The sequence below is a fragment of the Tenrec ecaudatus genome, chromosome 9 (assembly GCF_050624435.1).
Source record: "Tenrec ecaudatus isolate mTenEca1 chromosome 9, mTenEca1.hap1, whole genome shotgun sequence".
NCBI classification, from domain to species: Eukaryota; Metazoa; Chordata; class Mammalia; order Afrosoricida; family Tenrecidae; genus Tenrec; species Tenrec ecaudatus.
The window spans coordinates 84,959,451-84,960,390 of NC_134538.1; positions in this window are offsets into that span (position 1 = coordinate 84,959,451).

Here is a 940-nt window from a genome sequence, read left to right on the forward strand (position 1 = left end):
GTGTGTTCACAAAGTAGCTCTTACTGTAAATTGGCCGGCACACTATTTCTTCATCTGGCTCTTTCACCTGGGTCTCTAACTCCCCCAAATGACTGGGGGAGGGCTCAGGTGACACTCATGGGGGTGGGGGCAGTAGTTGCATTTAGGTTTAGTTACCACTCCCCTGGCTATAAGAATGAGCATTCTTTGAGGCAAGAACACAGACCCCCGGGGAAGAAGAGCACATTCAAGATCTCTCTTTGAAGTGGGTGTAGGCCAAGAACACAGGTCACAGAGACTGTGGCACCGAGTCTAGTGGGCAGGGTAAAGGTGCCAGGTGGAGTGAGACCAGAGACCAAGGGAAGGAAGCCATAAGATAGAAGAGAGGAGCAGCGTCCAGATTCTGGGAGTGTGAGGCAGAGCGACAGGTGGGCTTCTGGGCCTGCAGAGGCCGAGGCCAACAGGCCACGAGGCTGAGGACTGAGGACCTGAGGGAGACGTGGCTGCTGGCTGAGGAGAGGGGTTACGGTGGACACATGACTACATCGTTACTGTTGACTCATCCTGGCTTGTGGTACCCTGTCAGCTCCCCTAACAAGCCCCCCTAAAGTGCGGGTCTTTCTTGTGACTCTGTGTACCCATTGCAATGCATTAGGGAAGCCAACAGCAAAGCAGAGTTCCGTGGGAGAAATGGCTGGTGTCAGAACAGGGTCAAGAAGGATGGGTGGGGAAGGCAGGGCTGACCCCTTAGGGAAGCCAGAGGGGGTACGCTACCACCCCAGGTCATTTGCACACCCGCTGAACATTTAAGTGAAGTGTTACATACTGTATGCATGTATTTGAAAACACTTAGGAGATTATCAGTGCCCTACAGGGCAGCGTCAAACAAGTTTTAGGTGTCAAGTGGGTAAAGGAAATGGAAAAGCAAACAAACTTGAAAAATAATTACAGTACCAAAGTC